This window comes from Amphibalanus amphitrite, unplaced genomic scaffold (genome assembly GCF_019059575.1).
Source record: "Amphibalanus amphitrite isolate SeventyFive unplaced genomic scaffold, NRLGWU_Aamphi_draft 001254F_arrow, whole genome shotgun sequence".
In the NCBI taxonomy this organism is placed as follows: Eukaryota; Metazoa; Arthropoda; class Thecostraca; order Balanomorpha; family Balanidae; genus Amphibalanus; species Amphibalanus amphitrite.
In genome coordinates, this window is record NW_024882747.1 from 101,823 (window position 1) to 102,339 (window position 517).

Sequence of the window (517 nt, forward strand, 5' to 3'; positions counted from 1 at the left end):
TCAGTGTGTTTTCATTTGTGCATTTTTTTTGTGTCCCCATCTTTCAGTGTGTTTGCATTCCTATATTGCATCGGCTCTCTTTGCCTCTCTCTCTCTCTCTCTCTCTCTCTCTCTCTCTCTCTCTCTCTCTCTCTCTCTCTCTCTCTCTCAGACTCTCTCTCTCTCTCTCTCTCTCTCTCTCTCTCTCTCTCTCTCTCCGCCATCTATCCACCGATCCTGTGTGAAGTCACGATGTATGTGCGTTGAGGTGGTCGTGAGTGGCTCATTTCTCACAGGTGAGACCACCTCCCTCTCTTTGCACACACTTCAACTCTCCGAGTCACCACTATTTGTTCTGGTGATGCTCCTTACAGGCGGTAAATGCAGAGACCGACCCTGAAGGTAGCGTGAAGGTCGGGGGAGAACAAGGAGTGTGAGCTATCAATGCCTTTTCGGAGGCAGTAAGAATCAGTTAACCCGCGCCCCACTGGGGGGGGGGCTATTTATAGCCCCCCTCCCGTTTTTCTGCAATAACTTC